Raw genomic sequence first — 27779 nt, forward strand, 5'->3', positions numbered from 1 at the left:
GAATTCTATTTCTTCCTGATTGAGCCTAGGGAGACTGTATGTTTCTAAGAATTTGTCCATTCCCCCCCCCATTTTAAAATTCATGTGCATAGAGATTTTTACAGTATTCAGAAATGATAGTTTGTATTTCTGTGGTATCAGTTATAATTTGTCCTTTTTCATTCCTGATTGAGCTTATTAGAGTCCTTTCTTTTCTACTTTTGGTTAATCAAGTGAGAGACCTGTCAATTTTGTTTGTCTTTTTTAAAAAACCAACTTTTTGTTTCACTAATCTTCTGTGTAGTTCTTTTATTATTGATTTCATTTAATTCTGCTCTGATCTTCATTATTTCTTTTCTTCTGCTGGGTTTGGGGTTGGTTTGCTTATCCTTTTCTAGTTCCTTGAGATGATTCATTAGATTGTTGGTTTGTGATCTTTCTGTCTTTTGGATGTAGGCATTTATGGATATGAATTTTCTTCTTAGGACTGCTTTTGCTGTGTCCCACAGATTTTGATAACTTGTGTCCCTTTATCATTCAGTTCAAAGAATCTTTTGATTTTTGTCTTAATTTCCTTTTTGACCCAACTATTGTTCAGTAGTAGGTTGTTTACTTTCTGTGACTTTGTGTAGAGATGAGAGTTTCTGTTGGAGTTGATTTCTAATTTTATTCCACTGTGGTCTGAGAAGATGCATGATATAACTTCTGTTTTCTAAAATTTGTTGAGACATGTTCTCTGGCCTACAATGTGATCAATCTTAGAGAATGTTCCATATGCTGATGAGAAGAATGTATATTCAGGGGTTTTGAGGTAGAATGTTTTGTAAATGTCTGCCATGCCCATTTGTTCTAGAGTTCTGTTTAAGTTTATTGTTTCTTTGTTTATTTTCTGTTTTGAGGATCTGTTTTGTTCTGTCAGAGGGTTGTTGAAGTCCCTGACTATTATGGTGCTGCTGTTCATCATTTTGTTTAGATCATGTAGGATTTGCTTTGTGAATCTAGTTGCACCTGTGTTATGTGCATAAATATTTAGAATTGTTATGTCTTCTTGTTTAATTGTTCCCTTTACCATTAAATAATGACCATCTTTGTCTTTCTTCAATTTTTTTGGTTTGAAGTCTGATATGAGAAGTGCCACACCAGCTTTCTTTTGGTTACCATTTGCATGGAATATTGTTTTTCATCCTTTCACCTTGAGTATAAATGAGTCCTTGTGGGTTAGATGTGTTTCCTGGAAAGGAAGTCCTGTTCCTGTGGCTTTGCTGGGCTCAGCCCACACTTCAGCTCTCTTGGGTTGGAACCTTATGCCTATAGCTCTCCTAATATGATATTACACATTGGTAGCTCTACAGGTCTGGTGTCTTGGTAGTGGTCCCATCCCCATGACTGCACTAGACATTGCCCTAGAGAGGACCGTCTGTGGAAGCTCCAACTCCACATATCCTCTCAGCCTTGCCCTAGTAGGACCTTTCTATGGGGGCTTCACACCTGTGGCAGGTTTCTGCCTGGGCCTTCAGGCTATCTGCAACATTCTGTAAAATCTAGGTGGAGAAAGCCATGGTCCCATGGCTCTTGCATTCTGCATGCCTACAGATTTAACAGCATGTGGACACTGCCAGCCTTCCAGAGTGGTGGATTAAGCTGTACCTAGGCCTGCTTGATTCAAGGCTGGGGCAGAAGAAGGGTACTGCTCTGGAATGCAGGGAGAAGAAACCCAAGGTGGCTGTGGGCAAAAGGTCTTAGAGAGTCTGTAAAGGGCACCCCAGGCCTATCATCCCTTGTGAGCATTCTTACCTCCTAGAGCTCTGAGCCTGTGATGAGAGGGACAGCCTCAGAAAGCTCTGAAATGACTTTCAGGGTCTTTCCCCCATTGTGTTGGGGAATAGTGCCTGGCTCCCTTCTAATCACATTAATCTCTTTAGCAAGTAATCACTTGGCCACACCCCTGGTATTGTCTCCCATATATGCTTTTTTATGCTTTATATGGCCAGGGTGTGAATTTTCCAAATTTTTCATTCAACTTCTCTTTTAATTGTAAATTTCATCTATAAGCCATCTCTACCCTCTTTTATCTCGCTGTATGCAGTTAAAAGTAGCCACACAGCAGCTTGAATACTTTGCTTCTTAGATGTTTCTTCTGCCAGATATCCTAGTTAATCACTTAAGAGTTCTGCATTCCATAAAGCACTAGGATAGGGACACAATTTCGCTAGATTCTTTGCAACTGTATTACAAGGGTGACCCTTACTCCAGTTTCCATTACCTACCTTGTTCCTCATTTCTGTATGAGACCTCAGCAGAATGGCCTTTACTGTTCATATTTTTACCAACATTCTGATCATGATACTTAATCAATCTCTAAGAAGATTCAGACTTTGCCTACAACTCTCCTCTTCTTCTGAATCCTCATCAGAATCATCCTTAATGTTCCATTCACAATAATACAGGCTTTTTCTAGCCTGCTCCTTCAAATTCTTTCAGTCTTTACCCATTACCCAGTTTCAAAGACCCTTCCACATTTTCAGATATTTGTTATAGCAACAATCCCACTTCTCAGTACTAATTTTCTGTCTTAGTTCATTTTCTGCTGCTATAATAGAATACCATAGACTGGGTAATTTATAAAGAAAAGAAGTTGATTTGGCACATGGCTCTGGAGGCTGTGATGTCCAAGAGCATAGTGCTGGCATCTGGCAAGGGCTCTTTTGTGCAGTGTCATAACATGGCAGAAGGGATAACATGGCAAGAGAGGGTAAGAGAGGGTGACAGCAGTGAGACAGAGAGAGAAATGGGGGCCAAACTTTATCCTTTTATCAGGAGCCCACTCCCATGATAACTAACCCACTCCTGAGATAATGACATTAATTACATGTTAAAGATCTCATCTCCCAATGCTTTTTACATTACCAATTAAATTTCAGCATGAATTTTGTAGGAGATATTCAAACCATAGCCTACTCCTAGGTATTATTTGCCCAATGTAAATAAAATCATGTGTCCCCACAAAGACTGGAATACAAATCTTCATAGCAGCTTTATATGTAATAGCAAAAATCAGGAACCCTTCAATGCTGATAGTGTAAATTCACTCCAGTCTAAGAGCCAGCACGCCAGTAACCCAAAAGAACTGATGTTTCAATTCTAGTACAAAGGTAGGAAAAGACCAATGTCCCAGCTCAAGTAGCAAGGCAGGAGAAGTTCTCTTATAGCTGGAGGGTCAGCCTTTTTGTTCTATTTAGGCTTTCAATGGCTTGGATGAGGCCTATTACATTAGGAAGGACTATCTGTTTTAATTAGGCTACAGATTCAAATGTTAATGTCATCCAAAAACACCCTCACAGACACACTCACACAAATAATGTTTGGCCAAATATCTTGGCACCCTGTGGCCCAGGCAAGTTGACACATAAAATTAACATAAAATTAACACATAAAATTAAAGTGGATAAGCCCACCCCTTATCCACTTGGCACCCAGATACATCAATTAAATCATACTTATTCTCCAAATGAAGACAATAACAAGGTCATAATTCTAATTAAGTTGATATAACTATCCTGCATATAATTGAAAACACAATAACCCCTTCTCCAAAAGAGGAGGTAAAGCCCTTCAGGGATGTTTACTTTTCTCCTTAGTATCCCATAACTTAAATACTATCATGTAAAATTAACAATACTTAAATACTATGAGATAAAATTGTTGCATCCTATGATATATGATAAAGGAATAAGAAAGAAAAACATAGATATAGGTATATACACAAATATACTAATAACAAAATAGGGAGGAAATACACATGACAATTATAGTCCTCATTTCTCTAACTGGTTGTGTAGCCATGACCAGTATTTAAAGCTACTTTCTTCCACAGCCCATTCTGTATTCTCTTTGCCTTCAGAAAGCACCTCAGCTGGTCCTGTTGTTCACCTTGTGGGTGACACAAAACCTCATTGCCAAAGGGTCTGGGTCATTAGTCATCTTACTTGGATTGGGTTGTTGTAGTATTCTACTGACTTTAATTATCAAGTGTTGTAATACTAAGAGAAGCCCTAAGAGATCTCTTGTATTACAGACATACTCTTCCTTACCTTCTTTGTGGATTAGTAGTCCAATTTACCCTTGGTAGTCAGAATCAATCACCCAAGCCAGCACATAACTGCCTTTTTCATTATTGATTCAGAGTCATGTGGAATCCAACACGGCCAGACTTCCAGTTCAATGGTATCACTCTTGTGTCCCCTAATGGAAGCATTCCTCCTTTTGGAACTAGGATCTCTAGGATAGTAAAGTTTATGGTCACAGGAACAGGAAGAAAAACTTCCTATAACACTAGAAGTAATAATGAGTGATTATTACTTTCCTTTGACTCCTAGACCCATCAACACTTGCTTGGGAGAAACAGTACCATATATTGGATGCTGATTCAAATCATATAGAGCCTTCTGGAGAACACTGCCCCAGCTCTGTAAGGTATTGCCATATAGCTGGCACTATAACTGAGTCTCCAAAAGGCCATTCCACTATTCTATCAAGCTAGCTGGTTCAGGGTAGTAGGGAACATCATAAGATCAGTGAATTCCATGAGTATGGGCTTGTTGCTGTACTTCTTTTGCTGTGAAATGAGTTCCCTGATCAAAAGCAGTACTGTGTGGAACATTATGCTGATGGATACGGTATTCTCTAAGTCCATGGATAGTAGTTTTGTCAGAAGCCTCGTGTACAGGGAAGATAAATCCATATTCAGCAAAAGCATTTATTCCGATAAGAACAAAATTCTGCCCTTTCTATGATGGATGTAGTCCAATGTAATCAACCTGCCACCAGGTAGCTAGCTGATTACTCCAGGGAATGGTGCCATATTGGGAACACAATGCTGGCAGTGCCCTGTCTCTGCTGCTGGCAGATAGGGCACTCAGCAGTGGTCATAGTCAGGTCAACCTTGGTGAGTAGAATCCTATATTGCTGAGCTCAAGCATAACCCCCATCCCTGTCACATGGCCACTTTGTTCATGAGCCTGTTGGGTGATGACAGAGTGACTGGGTAAAGAAGCTGACCAGTATCCACAGGACAGGTCACTCTATCCACTCGATTATTATCATCCTACTCAGCTGAAGCCACTCTTTGGTGAGCATTCACATGGCATACAAATATCTTCACATTTTTTGCCCATTCAGAGAGGTCTATCCACATAATTCTTACCCAAATTTCCTTATCACCAATTTTTCAATAATATTTCTTCCAAGGCCCTGATCATTCAACCAAACCATTGGCCACTGCCCATGAATCAGTATATAATAACATTTCTGGCCATTTCTCCTTCAAAACAAGGTGAACAACCAGATGTACTTCCAGGAGGATTTCCCGTAATAACTTTCCTTCAGGGATGTCCTAGAAAGGGGTTGTAGTGCTTCAGCTGTCCACTTTCAGGTGGTGCCCACAGATCATGCAGAACCATATGTAAACAAGACCCAACTCTGAGGTCAGGGCTAGTTTTATGTGGGAACTTTTCCTTTTCCTTACCACCCAGTCTATGGTATATTTCTATGGCAGGCTGAGCTGACTAAGATGATGCCCAGTTGAAATTTATTCCAGGATTGCAAGGTTAGTTTAACATCCAAAAATCAATTAATGTATTATACCATATCAATAGACTAAAGGACAAAAACCACACAATCATAACAATAGATGGGAAAAAGCATTTGACGAAATTCATTACACCTCCATGATGAAAACATTCAACAACTAGGAATAGAAGAGAACTTCCTCAACCTGAAATGTCTATGATAAACCCACAACTAACTTTATACTTAAGCGTGAAAGACAGTATGTTCACTCTGCCACTTGTAATCAACATTGTACTGAAGGTTCTAGCCAGGGCAATTAGGCAAGAAAATAAAATTAAAGCATACAGATTGGAAATAAATAAAACTATTTCTATTTGTAGATTTCTATTTCTATTTTGACATATTCATGTATATAGGATTGTGTATATAGGAAGTCTTAAGAATGCACTAAAAAACTATTAGAACAAATAAATGAGTTTAACTCTTTGCAGTATACAAGATCAATATACAAAAATCTATTGTATTTATATACAGTAGCAATGAGTAAACTACAAATATAGTTAAGAAAACAATTCTATTTACAATAATCAAAAAAGATAAAATACTTAGGAATAAATTTAACAAAAAGAACATAAAACTTATACTCTGAAAAATCACACATGTCACTGAAAGAAATTTAAAAATCCCTAAATAAATAGAAAGATATTCTATGTTCGTGGATTTGAAGACTTAATATTGTTAAGATTCAATGTTCCCCAAATTAATCTACAGATTCAATGTAATCCCTGTCAAAATTCCGGCTGCTTTTTTTTTTTTTTTAAATTGACATGTTGATCCCAAAATTCAAATGAAAATGTAGGGACCAAGAATAGCCAAAACAATCTTAAAGAGAAAAACAAGGTTGAAGGACTAACATTTCCTCATTTTAAACTTATTGCAAAGCTACAGTAATCACAACAGTGTGCTTCTGGCATAAGGATGGGTATATAAGGTCAATGGAATAGAGTTGAGAGTCCAGAAATAAATTGACCTTCAGCAGACTACCAAGACAATTCAATGGTGGAAAAAAATGTTTTGTTTTGTTTTTTCTGCAAATGGTGTGGGGGAAACTGGATATTCACATGCAAAAAAATGAAGTTGGATTTCTACCTCATGCCATACACAATAATTAACTCAAAATTAATCAAAGCCCTAACTATGAAACTCTTAAAGAAAACATAGGTGTAAATCTTTGTGACTTTGGATTTGGCAATGGTTTCTTAGATATAACATCAAAAGCACAAGCAACCAAAGAAAAAATGGATAAATTGGACTTCATCGAACCTAAAAAGTTTTGTGTTTGAAGGACACTACCAAGTAAAAAGACAGCTTACAGAGATGAAGAAAATATTCATAAATCATGAATCTGCTAAGTATTTATAATCCAGAAGGAATTGGATAAAGAAGTCTTATACATTCAATAATAAAAAGACAGCCCAATTAGAAAATGAAGAAAGCATTTGAGTAGCTATTTCTCCAAAGAAGATATATAAATGTCTAAAAAGTACAGGAAAAAGGTACTCAGTATCATTAGTCATTAGGAAAATGCAAACCAAAACCATGATGAGATACCACTTCACACCCACAAACATAGTTATAATCAAAGAAATGGAAAATAATATTTGGGGAGGTTGTATAGAAATTGGAACCCTCATTTGTTTTTGATGAAAATCTAAAATGTTGCAGCCATTTTGAAAAAGAATTTGGCATTTCTTCAAAAAGTTAAACATAGAGTTACCATATGACCCACTCAAGAGAATTGAAAACTTATGTTCACACAAAAATTTGTTCACCAATATTCATAGCAGCACTATTCATAATATGTATTATATATATATACACACACAATTCATTTATTGTATGTGAATTATATCTCAATTTTTTAAATTCAATACTCTCTGTACTTGTATAACCACACACTAAGACTTAAGCACATCTCGGGAAATGGGTGGAAACTGGCTTTGTGATGCTCTTTCTTGGTGCTTCTGTTATTAAGCAGTTGGGTTAAGCTGCTCCTAGCATGTTCAAGCACTCTCCTCAGAGACAAAGCCTCCACTCCACCCAAGTTGTTATTATCTTCCCCACCAATCTCTGAGAGGGGCTTTCAGGCTCACTGGTGTGCCCCTGTGGCTAGGAGTGTGGTCAACCTCTTATATGTCAACTATTGCCCTTTTGGTGCCAGCACCTTGTGAGTGTGCCCACAGTGGTGACTGAAAGAAGAGAGACTGTTCCTGATGTGATGAACTGATTTCCCCCTTTTAATGGGGCAGGATGGGGTTTCCTCTGAGCGTGGGCGGTTGACTGTCCTAGAGGGAATTAACTGAATGCTACATTCTCTCCTTTTTACCTGCACAGGTAGGGTTTGGCCTAAATGCTGCCACTTGCCTCAGACCCTGTGCTCTGTGAATCAGGGCCACAGGAAACCTCTGGACTGGGTAATGTTTCCTGCAGATACACATCTTATGTTTTGGCTTCTAGAAAAAGTAATGAAAGGAATCTCTGAAATGAATAATCCTCCATATCCAGGTATTTTAAGCTTCTCTGAGTAAAAGAGATAATCTCTTTATGTTTGGGAAATCATAGTTGGAGTAATATCCTGAATTCTTCTAAAAGCTTTCCCTTCAGAAATTACCCTAAATTGCAAATCAGAATCAAAGATCCAGAATGCCATCAGAGCTTATAGGTTTTATCACCCACTGAAATTTATCTATTAATTATCATTTTTCCTTGTTTTTTTTCTTAATCCTGTCTTTACTTAACTAGATTTTGATCTTTTCTGTATTTGTTCTATTCAAATGTTTTTCTTCTTTCTCATCTCTAACAAAGAAGAACCAAGTAGTCTTAAATGATTTACCTTGCTACTGTTGTTGACCTTAGATCTCTTCAACTATTTGGCATTTTATTTCTGAAGGGTCAATAGATGAAGTTAACTTTAGTCTCAATGACTAATAACACTTAACTTCCTCTCAAATGATGTTAGAATCTACACCTAAATGAATAATGTTCACAGGAAGAAAAGTAAGTTACCTAGATGTTAAATGATAATTTAGGTGATACATGGTTGCCCAGAATGCCCTCCTGTGCATTGAAATATTTATCTAGATGTCATCATGCTGTTTCAGAAAGATCACTTTATCATGAGGTGTGGCAAACACTTATAAGGCAAAGCTTTTCAGAATATCTACCCTGGCTCTACTAAAACTTCATGGGTCACTTCCTTAGTAATCAATAAATGTTTTATTAAATATTTATGAAAGTTAATGAGAATAATTTGAGATGGTAACATGCTATTCTTGGGGATCCATGGATGGCTATTCTACTACTGATATACCAGTATAAGTGAGAAAAAAAATGAGAGTAATGACTTTAGTCACAGTGTCCTGCCTTCTCCAATTTTATTTCTCCAAGTTGTAGGCCCTCTCTGTTTTCTGGCCACATCAGTATCATTTTTTCATTTATTTTACACTTTTGAACACAATAATGGAATTTCATGTATGGCTTTAGCAAATTACTTAAATCAGAATTTTTCTCCTGTAAAAATGAGGATAATAATACAGAAGCAAAGTTTGAGATGACAGTGTTTATAATGTTTCTTGAAATCTGTAGATGAAAGGTAGGTGTTGATTTTATAATAGTAGTGTAACGTGAATTGTATTGAGCCCCTGTGTTCTCAGAGTCAGGTTTGAAGAGATCTCAATCTCTCTCTTTTGGGCACTGAATGCTTAACAAATTCTCAAAAGTAAACCAGTTCCTTATTTAAAAAATTGAAAGATAAGAACCTAGAACATTTATCCAGAAGTAGTTCAAGAAAGAGTTGGATTTTTTTTTCAGTCTTATTTTGCAGAAGATTAGAAATGGAATTCAAACTTCAAAGAAGAAATATTTCAGTATTCCAGAACAGAATCATTACTACATTAAAAGAGTAGACTTGTGAAATGGCAGGAAATCAAGCACTATTAAGGGGAAAATAAAAACAGAATATTAATATAATGTCAAGTTTATACTTATGTAGAACTGTAAAGCTTAGAAAGCATGTTTATATAGTAACTCAGTCCATCCTCACAACATTCTTGTGGGGTAGTTGAAGCAAAACCTGTGTTTTACATATGAGGAAACTGATATTTAGGGAGGCTAACTGGTTCAGGACTGCATGCTGGTATATCATTGATATGCAATTTGAATTCATCTTCTGATTCTTGGGCAGTGATTGCTCTATCCTTTAGAAAGGAAGATAGAGCTGCTGCTTTCCCATTGGCTGATTTCAGGGATATCAAAAGATAAAAAAAGAAATAATTATTTCTGACAGTTTGCTTTATGATGGTCAGTGAAAATACATTGGTCCACATTATTCCAGTCACCTGCTTCTTTTGCATTAATTTTGGTCAAGAGAAGACCTAGCTCCAGAGGGGAGAAGGACCTGCTTTTAAATCTTCATTGGATTATTTAAAGTCACTTACGGAGTATCATTCCTGTCATTTCTTACCTGGCACTTTCTCTTTTTAGGAGATAATTCTGTATTTACACTTCATTCTCAGTACATGGTAGTAAACAGGAACAGAAGGGGTGGGGGTGGTAAGTGTGAGCAGGTGCTGGGGATGCAGTGAGCTCGCCACACCTCATCTGCATGGGAAGATGATGAGCTACCCATCCTTTCCTAAAACTCAACCTTCCGAAACGTTGATGTTTGGGGACAAAGAATTGGTGAATTAAAAATGGAGAGATGGGGACAGGATGGCCAAGCTAAAACAGGTTCAGATGTTTACCTATTAGTTTACTTGTCCTCAAAATTAATACTTATACACAAGCTAGTTGAGTGGGGGCCCTTGTGCATGGTCATACTGACCACCTTAGAGGTTAGTGAATTTAACATTTCAATGAAAATAGATGACACAATTCTGAGGTTGTTAAAAGTTTTTTCACTTAGCTCAGGTCACCAAAGGACAGGCTCTAAATATTGATAGGAAAGGGAGAGGTTAATGAAGCAGAGTGTATTGAAAGCAAAAAGCAATTTAAAAGTTTCCCCAGAGGAGGTACCCCTTTCTAGGGCATGTTAACCTCTCTGGGGTGCCATGTGCTGTCTGAAAAAAAAAAAAAAGCAATATACCAAACTACAGAAAATGAAGTTTTATCAAATCTTTTTAGCTGAAGAGGATCTTCAGAAAACAGTGAAGAATCATCTGGGCAGAGAGGCTTTAGTTAGAGAAGTCTGAGAAAGCCTAAATAAAAGGAGTCAGCAATTCCTAGAGGGAAAACAGTTTGTGGGAAGCAGGGATTATCCCAACTAAAAAGGCTAATGAAAACTGATAGCTAAGGGACTTGTGTTTGACAAGGAGATTGTCACTGTTGACAGGGATGACTGGCAGGGTGGAAAAACGAGGGGGATAAAGCTGCACAGAAAGACTTCAGAGGAAATTTGACTCCTCTAAAACCACAGGTGTGAAGCTAAGTGAAACCGGTAAGTAAAAGTTGGTGGTGTTTTGCAGGATCTGAGGTTCTACATACTTTGAGTTTGGAATTTAGGAGTTTAAGTGGACCATGTGAGAGAAGTTGGGACATGGAAGGCCAGGAATTGACAGATCAAAGGACTCTTTTCTGTCCCTGAAATGACTTCTTAGACTTTATTTTTAACTGTGTTCTACAGTACTCTCTAGAGCTCAAAGACAGGCCAGCTTCTTTCTCTACCATCCTGGCCTGTTTCTAATCACAGGCTACAAAGAGGCCTTCTAACCCAGCTCTCAATGGTCATTTATCGAATCCAAGATGCTGAGCTTGGCGTGTGTGAACATATAAAAGTGTTTTAATATATGGTCCTTGCCTTCAGAGATCTCATAATCAATGAAAAAATAGAACACAATGAATTCAGCCTGAAGATGAATTATTCTCAAATAGATCTTTGGTAAAAAGTAAAACATAAATGCCAAGTTAGTAGTATAAACATTAAATTTTATAAAAATTTAGAAGTGGGAGCTATAGGAGTTGGAGAAGCCTTTTTGGGACAGGTAGTTGAGTTCCATCTTTAAGGCTGAATAAAATTCAGACAGCCTGGGTGAGGGTGGGTAGGAATGAGGAGATGTATAGAAAGGGTGGGAGGAAAGGGAGGGACACTCCGCAGGGGGCAAAGAAACTACTGGAGCAAAAGGAACGAGGGATTTAATTTAATAACCCTGAGATGTACCCTTTAAAAAAGCAGACAGTGGAATTTGTAGTTATTATTTTTGTTTGGCTCTTGAAGCTAAACCTTTGAGTTTGCTGGGGCCAGTGCTTCAAAGGAGCAGGCTCTGACCTGAAGTGAATAATAGAATGGGCTCTTTGGGCACCAGACCTAGGGCTGTACCCTGGCTCTGCCATCTGTTAGTGTCATGATTTCTAAAAAATTCACCTCTTCATGCCTCAGGCTTCTAATTTTTAATTGGAGATAATATTAGTATGTAATTCATAGGATAGTTTTGAGGTTTAAGAGATAAAGTATTAATATGCTTATCATAGTGTTTGGCATATAAAAAGAACTCAATACATATTTATTTTTATAGTAATATAATAATAAATAACATTAAAAACAATACTGATAATATTTCAAAGCCAAGTAAGCATCATAAAATTTTTCATGTGCACATGAGCATAGAGGAGATCTTCAGAACCTGTTATTTTTGGATATCTAAGAAAGATTGAAAAAAGAAAACAATAGATTTTTTTTCTTTACTAGAATGAGGGCATGAAGAAATTTAAGACAGTCCATGTCACCCTTGTTGTTGTCTGACACTCCTCCGAGGTCCACAGTGGCATATGCTGGAGTCTTAGTTGTCTTCCCTTTGGATCATGAGAGAGTCACCATGCTCACAAAGGCTATGGTCCTGACTCGGGCAGGGATGGAGTGGAATGCTTTCCTGCTCCATCATTTTATGGGCAGGTTTAATACCCAGCACCCTCTATTTGTAATTAAAGTTAGGCTGTTTCTTTCTGATTTCTCATTTTAGCAGGGTAAGCAAGTCAAGGCAAGCCACTTTCTAGTAGATTGTGAGAAGATAGACCTCAGCCTTAGCCTGACTGTGGGTCTGATGTGGAGAGAAGAGAGTCAAAAGGAAATATTCTGTGGCTTTCTATATGACTGAAAGGCAGCGAGGCTGTTGTTTGCTGTAGCAGCCAATTAAAAAGAGTGACATTCTGGCCACTGAATGTGAATAGGCCCATGTGGAAGTGTGGTGACCAAAGTTGAGTCATAACTTGAGAGGAAACCAGTCTTACCCATGTTTTTTTGTTCTTTAGTGGAGACCCTTAGTAAGCTCTTCAAAGACAGTGGCTTTCTACAAAAGGAGAGCTATAGTAACCGTTGGCCGCAGCAAGTAGCTCTTCTCGTTCTTGTGCTGGAACAAGAACCAACTGTGAGAAGCCTGGGTTTGTCTCCTTTTGGTGTGGTTAATGTTGGTGGGAAGTTTCTTATAGGTCTCTTCATGTATTAATGCATGTGGTCTTGGCTAGGCCTTCAGGATCCTCAGTTGCTATGACTGTGTGGGTCTGGCTTTGTCCAGACTAGCAGAATGTGAACACCCTGCACCCCTGAGAGAGTCTCCCAAAGCCCCCCTCTCTGCCTGGCCTGTGGCTATGTGAGAGATGCCTCGGTAGCTCTTTGAACATGAGGACTTGGTGACCTTGAGCCATTCCTAAAGTGTGACCGAAGACTTGAGGTGTTTTTGTGATTTCTCAAGGGTGCTTTACCAGACTACAGGAATACAGAGGACCTCTGTCTCAATGCTTGAACCTGCAGCTTTGTCCCAGGTTTATTTTTGGGGGTGTGGCTGGTAATCTGAACTCTTAAAATTTTGAGGAAGGCCCAGTGTCTATGCAAGAGTAAATATTCAATTTGGACTGATTCCACTTTTTTACAGAGAAATTGAGTTTTATGGGAACTGAAATAGATAATCCATAACACCTCTCTATCCCAGAGTAAATAAAACAGCACTCATATTTTCATGTTAGAACAAGCCCAGCCACCTTGTTTTTGTCACTCTAACATTGTTGATATGATTTACCTAATTTGCAGATATTCTCAGATCAAAATTCTCCATGCCCAGTTATCTTTCTCATACAAATAAATCTTGCCCAGTGTTCTCTTTCAATTAGCACACTGAGGGAAGCATCACAGGGTGTGGAATGAGACCTAAGTAATTCTTTCCAAGTTCTTTTGCGGAGCTCCCCACTAGTACTCTTGCAGCCCAGAAAGGAACACCTGCCCTTCACAAAGGGGCCTCCATCCAGCATGGAAGTGAAGCAGGTACACAGTTGAGTATTATTTCTAGGAATACAGTACTTGCACTTGTCCTTTTGCCAGGCAGCAAATTAATTTCTCAAAGAGAAACACTGGCAAACAATACTGGCACCACTCTGTGCTGCCTTCATGTTTTCCACTGTGAGAGGCTGTTACTTGAGCCAGCCTGCAGAGAACTGCTGAGTGCTCTCTTGAACAAAGTGGCAGCTGATCGATAATCCTTTACAGAAAACAGATACTTGTCTCAGCAACTGAAATTCATACCCACAGGAAAATCCAGCTGACGTTCTGCTTTCCTGTTTGAGGACACTTGCAGATCTATTGAGAAGAAAAATCTATATAAATAATTGGGTTGCACAGTTTAAAAAAAGGAAAAACAAGTGGGCTTTCTCATGATCTCAATTTCTCATTCTCTAAATCAACTCAGAATTGGCAAGAAGGCCAGTAGAGAAGCCTCGAAGCTTCAAAAGAACATGAGCATTACAGGTTCTGTCCCACACTGAGAAAGGACAGCAGGAAGTACCTACCCCCTGATGAATATCCCTTGGTATTTCACAAGTCCAAAGTATGATGAGTACAATTTTACAGCTGCCTCTGCTCGTAAATAAGACCTCCACGGTAAATCATTTCCCAGGTATAATTTACTTTTCCTCCTTAAGTAAAAATAGACTTTAAAAAAAATCCTTTCTCAGGGTGGTAAACAACTCCCTGAAGTAAAAGCCATCGAGATAACCTCTATAAAAGACCTTCTGTACTTGATCTCACATTGGTTCTGACATAAAAATGCATTTACTTAGGAAAAAAAAAAACAAAAACTTGACTCAAGTTATACCCAAAAATAATCTTAGCCAGAGGAGCTAATGTGGGGATGAATGGAGAGGAAGAAGAAAGTCAAGTGCAAGATCAATCCTAAGAATGACCCTTAGAAATTTTGGGTTCCTCTCATTCCTAGTCAGTTTTTTTTAAAACATATAGATGGGTTGGGCTCATTATTCAGCTGTTGTCTCTCCACATCCAAACCCTCATTTATTTCTCTGTTGTTACTAGTTCTAGTTCCCTTTTAGGCCCTGACAGTAAGGTATGCTGGAGGAAGACTACAAGCCTAGATGTGGAGAAAGTTCATCTTCCTCTCTGCAACCTCTGACTCGTTTTTCTGACTGTTCCTTTCGGTATCACCAAGCAATACTTCTTCACCCAAGCAGTGGCAGTTCATTTCAGTAACAGCAATTGATATCAGTTTGCAATTTTTTCAAAGTTTAAAGAACCCCTCTCATAGCACCCCGTCAGAGACACTGTCTTAGCTACATCCCCTCCTTAAATCTTAGCAGCATCTCCTCCTTAGATGTCTGGGCCAACCTTAAGGGCTCCACCACTGGCCTTAGGGACACCAGCACCAGCCAGCTGCCATGTCCCCTGGGGAATCTGAATTATCCCCCACTGGACCCATGCTCCACGGTTCAAGGCACCAGCACTCTCACAGCAGTGCCCCCTCCTCAGACATCTGAGTTCGGACCCTTTCTCCAAACTTCTAGATTCCCATCTCTTCCTTTTGTTTCTAATTCCATAATAATTAGTGTTCTCTTTTTGCATGTTCAGTAATCAGTACCTAATAATTCTTTGTATTCATTATATTAAATTCTGTTATGCCATTGGTATAATTTGGCTTTTGACTGGACCTAGATTGATAAAATAGGAATCTTTTTCTTGACCTCACAGCTGTCTCAGTTGGACATTGACTAGATCTTGCAAGGTGTAACTGGAGTCAGCCTAAGAATGGTACTCTTTGAATGGGAATGTCTTGTTGCTATTTATTCTCTGGGCCTAAAAGACCAGTGTTGATTATGAATTCTTACCTTGGGGGTCTAGAAAGATATTGGAAATCTACTTAATAGCTGAGTTTGCTGCACATAAGATGGAACAGGGAACTTTTTAATTGATAAGAAAGATTTAGGCTCCATTTTCTCATTCTAAGTCTCCATGGAAAACTAAAATGTCAGAGGGGTTCTTTTTATTCCAGGCTTCAGATATTATAAAAATAATAGATATGAAAGATTTATAGCATTAGGCAAGGGGAAAAGGTTGATGGGTTTAAGTGAGATAATTGAAGTTCTCAACGTTAGACACCCCTTTTGTAAGCTGGGACACCTAAAGGCTTGGCAAATATCCTTGCCTGTTAGCCATCTGCATCACTACTGACTATGTATATCTACTGAAGGATTTAATGAATCAGACATATGATCACTACATGGAAAAAAAAATGTGTCGTGCCTAGCATACTCTTTTCCGTAAAGAAAGCATAATTGAGAAATGCAAACATGTGGAAACAGGCCACAAAAATGCAGCAAATTAGTCCTTATTATCCACTCATCCATGCAGGAAAGTTTTAAAAGGTAATAAAGTACTACATTCTTAAAATTGGCACTTTAGCCACCTCACTGTTTTTAGAGTAAAATGTATAGTACTGGATAACCACCATGCATCTAAGCATTGTTTAGCTTTTAACTACCGTTCAATTCAAGAGGCATTTCAAATCATGCTGTCACCTGTTCCCAAGTTTTCCACTGCAGGTTACCATCCCAAACTACCTCATTAAAATAAATGAAAACAAATAAGATTATCCAAGGGAAATGTCACTAATGCTATTATAATGTAAGAATGTTTTGGCACCATTCAATAAAGCTGTAATTCTAAGTCTTAAGTGTAACTCATGGAAATTTGGATGACATCTCAACTCATTAGTTCTTCTGTTCCATATTTGTGCTCAAGCTTAGAATAGATAGTAATGTACTTCTGTACAGTCACAGCATAAGGGCATTGTTTTCTCTAATGAACAATGATGCAACTCTATTATTCCATTATCCTTGTTTGTCAAGTATCCTGCTTATTGTAATTTCTGAGCACAATGGACAACACTGTAATTAAAATATGGGTATACCTACACCAAAGAGTCAATCCTACATACCTTTTAGAACAATTTTTCTCAAGCTGCTTTCTAATTTTTCAGTATTTGTTGAGGAAGGAATTTTGCTAAAAACCTGGATGAACCATGTGTACTTTTGTCTAGATTTTTTAACCATAACCTTTTGAAATTTATTAACCCTTTTATGAGATGTAGCCTACTTGAGAGAGAGAGAGAAAAAAAACACCTGGGCCAAAAGCGGACATGAACAGTCAGAAGCAGAGATGACCTATCAGAAGTGGAGATGATGTACTGTCAGAAAAAAAAGGCACAGGAACTTATTTGCCTGACTCAGGGGCACCCCGAATCCAACATAGATGAGCTGATACTGGATGTGAAGTGATCCTTAGAATGCAATTTAAAAGCTTGGTATATAACCCAGCATGCCATGACCACTGTGTGCTACAACATGGTGCACAACTGTACCCCTGCAGCTTGCCAGCCACCCATTCTTTAGCCAGATGTACAGGAAACTGAGAATCAAAGCACCCAATGTGGTCATATGTAAACTGCACATCTGACGCTAGGAAACAACAGCTTTTTAAGCACAGGACTCACCACCAGAGTGACACATACCCTAAAGAGTGAACAGAAAAATGATGGTTTCTGACAACTGAGAACATATGCTGTAGCCACGGAAGGGAAAAGTTTGTTGTTAGTTTAGAAAACTCCCATTCAGGGCTGACTGAAGTCTGGGAAATAAAGTTAAATTTTACAAGTCTTTCTTTAAGTTGTTTATTTCTTTTAAATGACCATGTGATGGTGTTTCTGCCTTACCAGTGCTGAGAGATTTAGTACCTTCCTCTCCATTGGATGTGCCTCTATTCATTCTATCTTAAAATTTTCATCATTTATCACTTGTAACACTAAGTAAGGTGAAACCAGGAGACTCAGGCGGAAATAGAAAAGCATAGGGTAACAAATGCTTCTTTAACTAGCTCTTTTATAAAAATTCTTGTCTAAAAATCTAGACAAGAATACACTATTTCTCCTTTAACTACTCTTGCCCACTACATACCTAGTGGGCAAATTACCTGTCACCTTTGAGGCTTAATATTTCTGTCTTAAAGATGAGTGTATAACATCTATCTTATAGAGTTGCTGGAAGAATTGAATGAGATTATATTTATAATGCATTATATTTATAATGCATATTGCCTGGCACATTCTAAGTGATTAGAAAATGTTAATTCCCTACCCACTCCCTTTGCTTTTTTATTATACTTTCAGATATCTTACCAGCTTTGAAACATCTGGGCCTGAACGTGATAGAGCCAGGTAACATAAATAGAAAATATAGTTTATTACTATCTTATGACCAGGGTAGCTCAAGTCATGGTAGAATAGATTGGTTCTGGAAAGTGTTGGTTTTCCAGTCACTTTGGGGAGGCTACAGGGGGATTAAGAGTGCATCTTTCTACCTGGGAAATGCATTCTAGTTCCTGAGATCAGAACCCCAAACTGAAAGAACTTAAAGATGGTGGAGCATGGCACGAAGGAAAGGAATGATGTGATTCTAGAACAAATATGTCTATGCTCTCTGGGCCAAAAGAGAATGTGCAGATTTATCCTAAGCCAGATCTGAATCTTGGGGGACAATTTTGGAAATTATAGTGCTCCTAAGATCTTTAGAATTAATATGAAGTCTTAGGGTAACTATATGTCCTGATTTTCCCAGGATGATCCAGAATTATGTGTATTGTCTCAGCATAATTATTAAAAATGCTGTTTTGTTCTCCAAAGTGTCACAATTTGAATGGCAAATTATATGGGTTTTAATGCCACTGAGTACTTGGAAGCCTCTAAGCCTCCAAGTGTAAGTCACTAATCGAAGCAATCTATTAATTTATTGGCTCTAGTACTCTGCTATTGTCATCAGTGCTCCTGATAGCATTTTTAAATAAACACACACTTTCAGAAAGTTAATCCTTGAATAATACCTGAATGTGCTGTAAAGAATTGTTGGAGACAGCTACATCAATGAATGATTTTACATTTTTGATAATCCATTCCTTTGAGGTCATAATTTACATATCTGACTCATTCATTTTCTTGCTTTCTCTCACACTACATATTTTTTTCCATATACTTCTGAGCTCTCCATTCAACTGATTTATCTTTTTGTCCTTGAGCACTTACACATATTTATTTACTATGGCCTTATAAAGTCATGATATCTGATAAGATGTGTTTTCTCTTCAATGACAGGATGTGTTTTCTCCTTACCCAGTGTTATTCTTACTTGTTAAAAATTGATTGACCACACTTGCACATTTATATATAATCTGTTCTTTATTGAAATACCAAGTAACAGGCTCTTATTTACACTTTTCAAAGGAGGAATATCAAAGCCCTGTAAAATTTCCCTCTACTAGTTTAACCTGTTCCATCTTAGGATCTCAGGTTTAACTGTACACCTGTATTTGATTTTTCATATGTTTATACATGTTATGGATGGGTGATGAGATGTGCTTGTCTTGGTGACAAGTGTTATGAAATAAAATTTCCTCCTAATTCAAAGCAGACTATTAACATGATGGTACAATCAAGACATTCATGGAAACTTAATGACAAAAACATTCCAAGAACCGCAGAAGGGCACTTCCGTTGTCTTTTCATTCCACGCCCGTTAGAATGAAATCTCTTTTTGGCACAAGCTAGGAAGAATCAAGGTAGAATGATTAGTTTGATTATACCAGGCTATAAAGAGATTTTCCCTGTTTAAAGTAGCCTAAACTGAGCTATTAAATATATATGAAAATTAATGATATTTACAGCCATTGTTACGGTCATGGTGTTTGTAACAAAAAGGTTCACATTAATAGAGAAGGGAGTGTTTATGTATAAGAAGTCCATGCTGGTTGTTTTCCAATCTTTGAAATGCTTCACAAATTGGGAGAACCTTAAAATTGCTAAAGTATCAGGGATAAGCCAAAAATCAGACTGTTGGGGTGCTGAGTCGTGCCCAGAATCAGACCTCCTAAGTCCCTAGAACTTTTCATGCCAAGCTTCCCAAATTGAATTGATTGGGTATGGTAGTACTCTTTAAGAAGAGACCTACCTATCTGTGGATTTGCCTACGAAATCTACTGATTTCAGAATAAATAAGTGCACGGACTACAGATGTGGTCTAAGAGTCTACAGATGCAAGCTGAATGTACATATGATGTTAATCATAACACATAGGTAAATATGCCCTTCATTTATCACCATGGGTACAATGCTGGCTAGGATATAGATTTTTTTTTCAGGGACAGAGATAAGTATTCCTATTTGGCTTATGCATTCATTATCTATCTTGGGCTGCTCTAAATCTCTATATTTCCACCAAAACAGAAATCTTACCACTCCACTCACTGACCATGAACCTCAACCTCCTACAAAAAAAAAAAAAAAAATCTTAAAAATGGAGTCAAGGACCTTTTCCTGCACTCCTTGACCTCATCTCCAGAAGAAAGAATAAGATACTGTTGTGGTAGCCTAGAGTCTCTACCCAACAGGTCAGTTAATACTCAAAGCTCCCATCTTTATATCATTTCCCCTGCCCTATTCCCGTGTTTCTTGTCTCCAGAGTAGCCCTGCCTGCCTCAGCTGTGGAACCCTCAGTGATTCCTCCCCTCATCGCTGCTCTGCTGAATGAGGGCTGGAAGCCCCAGCCTAACTTGCATAGCTTCTTCTATGTTCCATTTATGGTGCACATTTAAAAGTCAACCAAAATGTATCAAGCAGCTCCTAATTGCCAGGCTCTGTGCTACATACTTAGGCCGCATCATCAAACAACACAAGAATCTTTCCAATTATTAGGCTAACCTTCTAGCTGCTTCCCAGGGATCTCTGTCCCTCCACAGGGAACAGGTTGAGGAATGCTAAGCTTTAGGTTAGCATTCTCCTAACAAAAGCAGATTTCATCTCTTAGTCCAAAATCTCAATTGAGGAACAGCTGGAATTCAGGTGTATTGGTACATTAACTAAAATTATATTCTCTTTCATCTTAAGGAAAATATGTCCAAGATAACACGAGTCAGTTTTTAGCATTTATGATTTTATTACTTGTATGTACGCTATTTCTTCTTGGTGTTTTGGACATTAGCCATCATTGTGGAACCATGTTTTCTGTTCTTTACATCAATACTTGGTGATAGCTGCTATAAAACTTGGATTTTAATTCCTTTGCAAGGCTTACAGTAGGACAGAAACTGCCAGATTATATTACAAACTCATTTGATGTAAAAGAAAAAATCCTAAATTTAATCCTCTCAAGCTCTTAATTTTTACCTTAATGCCATGATGCATTTGGAGACAGGGAAATTTATTTGACTGAAAATATCTTTATTTAACCCTCTTTGTGGAAGGATAGTTTAATTAGGTACACAATTCCAGGTTCGACAGTTACTTTCCTTGGCACTTTCTTTTTCTTTCTCAATCAACTTTTCATGTTAGTTTTTAAAACATAGGTCAAATTCTCACTTGATATTCAAATTTCTCCAATTACTTCAAAAATGTCTCTGTAGTCACTTTATTTGAATCAGGCTATAAACGAGGTCCACACATTGCATTTGTTAACTCACCTAAGTCCCTTTCAAACTCTAACATTATCGTTTTGTGTGTGTGTGTGTGTGTGTGTGCTATTTTTTTTTTTTTTTTTTACTGGTGAAGAAACCAAATCCTTTGTCCTGTAGAGTACCCCCATATTCTGGATTTTGTAAATTACTTCCTACTAGTGTCTTTTAACTTGTTCCTCTAATCCTTGTATTTCCTATAAATTGGCAATTAGATCTCGAGACTTAAGGATTTCTTTTAGGCAGAAAGGGAGCAAGAACCCTTTATGGGTAGATGCTGTCTGTGTCCTATTGCCTTGTATCAGGAAGTGCATATTGTCTGGTTGTCATACTTCTAAAAGATGCTGACACTGGCCAGGCCAGTGGGTTTAAGTAATGTCAGCCCAATTCCTCTGTTATAAAATTCTAGTAGAATAGAGGGGAATATTTTTAAAGTGCTGTTCTGAATATGTAAGTAATGTGTATTTCTTTTGAGAATAAAAGTATATACTATGAAGAAAATAAAACTTATCTACACTCCTACCCTCCAATTTTTTACACACACATACATATACATACACACATAAATACTATGCGTACAGTTTCATATCCAGCTTTTATCAATTAGCATAATTGATAACAGTGTTTAAATGCACTTAAGCTATACAGCAAATAGGAAGCAAAGAGCCTCTTTGGCAGTAGTTTTATGACCATGAGGCAGTAGATCCAAAGTAGCTAATTGTCAGATATCAAATATGGGCCCTCAAAATGTAGCTCAATATTATGCTGAAACCAAAATAAGTGTTACAGATAGATAACCTATATATTTAAGTTGCATAAAACCAAATAACTCTATACAGCAAGCCAACATGTTCAGATACCTAGAAGTTTGCTGTTTGGCCATGGGATTGGGAAGCCACAGAAATATTGCAGATTTCTGTAGGCAAAGCAGGTGTCCTAGTAACATCTGTTTTGAAAATATTCCAGGCCTGAATCAGCTGTGTCCTGCTATGGTATAGAACTATAGGCTTATCTGTGCTAGTGAGCAGAGGTCTATACAGAGCCTCTATATCTTTCTTAATTGATGTGAAAATAGTTCACCTTAGAAATTAATAATTCTATGAATCAATCAAGAAGATAGATTTAAATGTTTTATGCTCTTATTATAAAATGCACTATTTTTAATCCTAGAATTTAAAAATAGCTCTCTCATGATGATGAAATAAAGATAGGATTGGTTTTTGAAGGTTTATTTGGGTAGCCAAGTGTCAAGCACCAGTGCTTCAAAGGTGAACTGTTTTGTTTCTGTGTAATTACCCTTGGTAATAAGATTTATTTACATAAGATGGAAGAAGCATGGGGCTCACTTCTCATGTTGCTTGTCGACCCATAGTGTAGGTTGACCCATAGTGTGGGTCTTTGTGGAAACAGGTCTCTAGCAAAAGGGAGCTTTGGTACATGTGCTTGAGCCCTTTGTGAGGACATCCCTGACTATTGGTGCACTATAAGCTTCTTGGTCCCCTTCAAGAGAGGAAGGGTTGCATTCAATTCACAAAAGAGCACTGGCCATGCTTCTTTGGTTTCCTGATAGAATGCCAACCCTCCGCCCACTCTGCGGACCTCCAAAGCAAGATCAAAACACTCTCTAGACCAGAGGTCCTCAAACTTTTTAAACAGGGGGCCAGTTCACTGTCCCTCAGACTGTTGGAGGGCTGTTGGAGAGTGCAGCGCACATTCCACACATGCGCACTGTGGCCCGGGAGAGTCGGCTGCTAAGCAGGACAGGCAGCGGCGGGAAAACACCCAGCAGACCGGATAAATGTCCTGGACAGCCTGCATGTGGCGCGCGGGTCATAGTTTGAGGACACCTGCTCTAGATCTTTGTTGTCATTGCTGGAGTTTACTGGAGAGGTTTTAGATGTAGTATTCTGCTACTCTATAGGTTTTTAGATCTATTGTTAAATCAAGTTTTGTCTTTCCCTTGGAAGATTCCCTATCTGAAGTACTCCAGTGGAGCCTCTTAAATAACTGTTTTTACTAGCTGCTCTGCCAAGTTATGCCTTTGATTTTAATAGTTAGAGAAGGGGAGAATAGCTAGGTACAAACTGCTTCTGATTTGTTATGTGGTGTTCTCAAGGATATCACCCACAAGACATTCAATGTAGGGCTCCACTTGAATGGTTTCTTTTTGGGTTGAGAGCCAGGATAAACCAGAAGGCTTTGCTTAAGAAACTGACAGACTTTCTCCTTTCTAGTAAGTAGAGTGTGTTAGCAGTGTAAGCTGTTATAACAAAGATATCTCAAAATAGTGGCTTAAACAGGATGGAAGTTTATTATTGTTTTGTGTAATACTGCATATATAGGTGGTCCAGACCTGATAGGAGGCTCTGTCATCCTAAACACTCAGTTTCCATCTACGGGTTCAAAGTGATTGCTCCAATGCAAGGAACAAAGGAAACCCAGAAGTAGCTTGCGTTACTTCCACCCTTTTCCCCTTTGCCAGACACTGTGACCATTCCTGGCTATAGGGGAAGATAAGAAGAGCGTGACTATTAAATGAGAGGAAAAAAAAATAGATACTGGTGTGCAACCAAAGTCTCTGCTGTTGTTTTCCCTCTAGCCACCCAAATAGCCATGTGCACCCTTCTTCCCACATATAGGACATTCTCCATCAGGCCTAATGCCCACAGTCTGCATGATGTATATATAATCTTCCCCATCAAATCTAGGTCTAACTCCTGTGATCTGGTAACCTAGAAACTAAGAGACAAGTTATCTTCAGCCCCACTTTCCACTCAAAATACCACAATAAACAAAGCTTTATGACCATTTTATTGTGGATAACCACAATAGAAACTCTCATTCAGAAAAGTGAAAAATGATGAACATATAGTGGCTGCTAGTCCAGAGTGGTTGTCAAACTCCACCAGGCAGGAATTGCAGACTCTATGCTATCTGGCAGTGCAGGGGCAGATCTGGTTAGATCTGGATACTGGGAGCAACTCCCTTGTGTATTGGCCTCCTTAGCCCATTAGGAGGACTTTCCTTGTCTTTTATCCTTTGTGGCCACATATGAAGTGGGCATAACCCATTGCCTGCTGGTAAAGGTTTAGGAAGCTGGAAATCACTTTAGGATTTAGAGAGCCACAAGCATTTGCAGACCAGGCTTATGGTTTCTTTGGCAATACAATTCCCTTAAAACCTAATAGACTTATGATCTACTTGCTTTCTGTCAGTTCCAGATGCCAGTAACCACTGCCAAAGTTCTCATCTATCCACAATTCTTAAGCCAGAAGATTCTGTTCTTTCATTTCCTGGTCTTCATTCTCCACATACTTCTTTCTCTCATCTTGTCAGAGACTCCCTAGAGGAAATTGGAAACAATAGACTTGAGTGAGAAGGCAACACCCTTAATCTTTACCTTAGGAGTGGCTCCATTGTCTAGTCTAAGGGAACACTTAGTATTAGGCTCTGAGGAAGGCTTGGGGTTACAGTGTATTTAAGTGATAAAAAAGCAGCATTTTTTTCAAAACCTATGAATTATCAGATTTTTTTTGTCAATTTGGACACAGACTTCATACAAAAGAAAGTCTCCCTGAGAAGACATCTGCTTGCAAGTTTAATAGCTATCACCTGAGTTAACCACTTACCTAGCACTGGTGATGGTTTTACCAGATATTTACCATGACATGACAAGCATCAATACCTTTACAGATTTCAACATTGTTTTCCTCAATGCCTATTGCCTGACCATTAAGGCACTGTCATCTGTTTTAGGCTTTCTGTTTTACTACTTCTAGATACCAACTTTTATATTGGTAGAGTACAGTCTACGATGATAAAACAAAAAGATCCAAAACTACTGTAGCTTTGGCAAAGTAATAGCCCAAAGGTCAGCAATCCAAGGTTAGGAAAGAGATTCTGCCATCCTTAAAACACAAGACTGTCTGGATGCTAAGTACCTGCCCCAGCTCCTGCTATCACACTGCATCTCAGCACAGCCATTGCACTAGAGCAGGAGTCCTCAAACTATGGCCCGCAGGCCACATGCGGGTGTCTTTGCCCATGTGCTTTTTTACTTCAAAATAAGATATGTGCAGTGTGCATAAGAATTTGTTCATAGTTTTTTTAAAAAACTATAGTCCAGCCCACCAACAATCTGAGGGACAGTGAATTGGCCCCCTGTTTTAAAAGTTTGAGGACCACTGCACTAGAGGGTGTGATGCATGAGTTGCACTTGTCAATTCCACTCATATCCCATTGATCAGAAGTTAACCACATGGCTGGGCTTAGCTGTAAGGAAAATGTGGAACATATTTTTAGAAAGAAATAGACATTGGTGAGCAGCTACAGTTCCCACCATAGAATTAATTATCTTGTTTTTCTTTTTTCCTGGGAAATCAGGGATCTCAAAACCAAATCTGTAACATTAGCTATTGAAAATAATGCTGCAAAGAACACAGGAGTGCAGATATCTCCACAGATCTTGATTTCAATTCTTTTGGATATATATCAAGAAGTGTGGCCGGGCGCTGTGGCTCATGCCTGTAATCCTAGCTCTTGGGAGGCCGAGGCGGGCGGATTGCTCAAGGTCAGGAGTTCAAAACCAGCCTGAGCAAGAGCGAGACCCCGTCTCTACTATAAATAGAAAGAAATTAATTGGCCAACTGATATATATATAAAAAATTAGCCGGGCATGGTGGCGCATGCCTGTAGTCCCAGCTACTCGGGAGGCTGAGGCAGGAGGATCGCTTGAGCCCAGGAGATTGAGGTTGCTGTGAGCTAGGCTGACGCCACGGCACTCACTCTAGCCTGGACAACAAAGTGAGACTCTGTCTCAAAAAAAAAAAAAAAAAAAAAGAAGTGTGATTGCTGAGTCATGTGCTAGTTCAAATTTAGGTTTTGAGGAGGACCCTCCATCCTGTTTTCTATAATGGCTATACCGATTTAAATTCCTGTCAACAGTGTACAAGGGTTCCAATTTCTCCATATCCTCAAAAACATCCTCTCAATCTTGCCTACTCCTGCATAAGATCAAGCTATCCATGGCTTCCACCTAGAAAGTAGTCATAAGTTCTCAGTTGGTCTCACTGCCTCCAGACTCATTTCTCTCCCATCCACACAGCCTACAAAACTGTTCTTGCTAAAACATGGATCCAATTCTTCTTAAAAGCCTCAATAACTACCCATAGGCTACCAAATAAAATCAAAGCTTTTCTGTTATCTCTTGGGTTTTGTTTGTTTGTTTGTTTGTTTGTTTGTTTGTTTGTTTTTTATGATAGTCATCCCAACAGGTGTGAGGTGATCTCTCATTGTGGTTTTGATTTGCATTTCCCTGATAACTAGTGATGTTGAGCATTTTGTCATGTATTTGCTGGACATTTGTATGTCTTCCTTGGAGAAATGTCTATTCAGGTCCTTTGCCCATTTTCTAATTGGGTTATTTGGGTTTTTTTCTATTGGGTTGCAGGCATTCCTCATGTATTTTGGATGTTAACCTTGTATGAAATATGTGGTTTTCAAATATTTTCTCCCATTCTGTAGGCTGCTTTTCACTGTTGATTGTTTTCCTTTGCTTTGCAGAAGCTGTTTAGTTTGTTCTTGTCCCACTTGTCTATTTTTGCTTTTGTTGCTTGTGCTATTGGTATCATATCCAAGAAATTATTGCCAAGACAAATGTCATGAAACTTTTCCCTGTGTTTTCTTCTAGGAGTTCTACAGTTTCAGGTTTTATGTTTAAATTTTTAATCCATCTTGGGTTGATTTTTGTGTGTGGTATGAAATAAGGGTCCAGTTTTATTCTTTTGCATGCAGATACCCAGTTTCCCCAACACCATTTGTCCTTTCCCTATTCTGTGTTCTTAGCATCCTTGCTGAAAATCAGTTGACCATATATGCATGGGTTTATTTCTGGGCTCTCTCCTCTGTTCTGTTGGTATATGTGTCTGTTTTTATGCCAGTGTAACACTGTTTTAATTACTGTAGCTTTATAATATAGTTTAAATCAGGAAGTATGTTACCTCTAGCTTTGTTCTTCTTTCTCAAGATTGCTTTGGCTGTTTGGGTCGTTTGTGATTTCATATGAATTTTAGGATTGTTTTTTATGTTTCTGCATTTGACACATTTTCTATATTTTTATCCCTTTCCATAGTCATGGTTTTCTAATTCTATTTTATTAAACTCATTCTATATATGTACTTTATTGTAAGCTGACTCAAATCCTTTTCAGGAAGGGCTGTGGTATAAACAAGTAGTAAATTTGAATATGAATAATGAAAATTCTAACATTGGACACTCCCAAGGAACATTTAGCTTCAATTTCCCATCTATGATGGAAAATGTTAGTCATCTCAAATATACCAAGCTTGAATTCCATTTAATTTAATTTGCACTATAATGACTTGCCTAACATATTACCCACTACCCATTAATG

Source organism: Microcebus murinus, chromosome 5, assembly GCF_040939455.1.
Source record: "Microcebus murinus isolate Inina chromosome 5, M.murinus_Inina_mat1.0, whole genome shotgun sequence".
In the NCBI taxonomy this organism is placed as follows: domain Eukaryota; kingdom Metazoa; phylum Chordata; class Mammalia; order Primates; family Cheirogaleidae; genus Microcebus; species Microcebus murinus.